Here is an 856-nt window from a genome sequence, read left to right on the forward strand (position 1 = left end):
TATATAAAATATTCCCTTATCCTATAAACTTTTGTGTATAAGGTATGGTGATATATAAGATTCATAAAATAAGATTGAAGTAACGAAAGAGAAGTGCAATATTAAGTACAGTACGATACCGGTATATCGTCGTTATTTTATCGAATTCAAGTATCCAGGCCATTTTTTTGGAAAAGACTCATTTGTAATTACGTATATGATTACGTTACGTCATGTTGATGTCGTAAGAAATGATGCGCTGGTTGTATCACGTACGATTGCTTCTTTCATAGTATTTTAAACATATTGCGGGTGACTGAATAATAAATAAATGTAATTATTTATTTATACTGTATAAGACTGATTTCTAGGAAGATATGATACATTAAACGCAATGCAGGCCTAGTGTTTCATTGATTGAGTCTATTGTTTAATTAAACTGTGTGAGTTTAAAATTCGTTTAGCTGATTTTTTAAAACATTGTTTATAATAGTAGGCCTAATTGGTTCATGTGTGCTCAATACAATTGTTAAAAATATAGAATACTAAATATGAATTTATAATTTGTACAGTTGTCTTGTGTTTTAAATTGTATTTAATATCAATGTTTATTCGAGGGGGCGTTTTTTCCAAACAATGTTCTATGATGGAAGGAGGAGTTTATTCGAGTGGGTTTATTCTATTCGAATAGGAAACGGAACCGGAACAAGTACTGTACGTGTCGCGACAACAAGCTGCTCACCACCACCAGCTCAGGTCCACACCAATCATAATTATTAGTATAGCGCCATCTATATCTGGTTGCCCACAGAAACCCGATGCACACCCCACCGCCGCCAAGTCAATTCGCCCCACTGGTGACGTGTGTCGTGCGGTC

The sequence above is a fragment of the Antedon bifida genome, chromosome 10 (genome assembly GCF_963402885.1).
Source record: "Antedon bifida chromosome 10, ecAntBifi1.1, whole genome shotgun sequence".
NCBI classification, from domain to species: Eukaryota; Metazoa; Echinodermata; class Crinoidea; order Comatulida; family Antedonidae; genus Antedon; species Antedon bifida.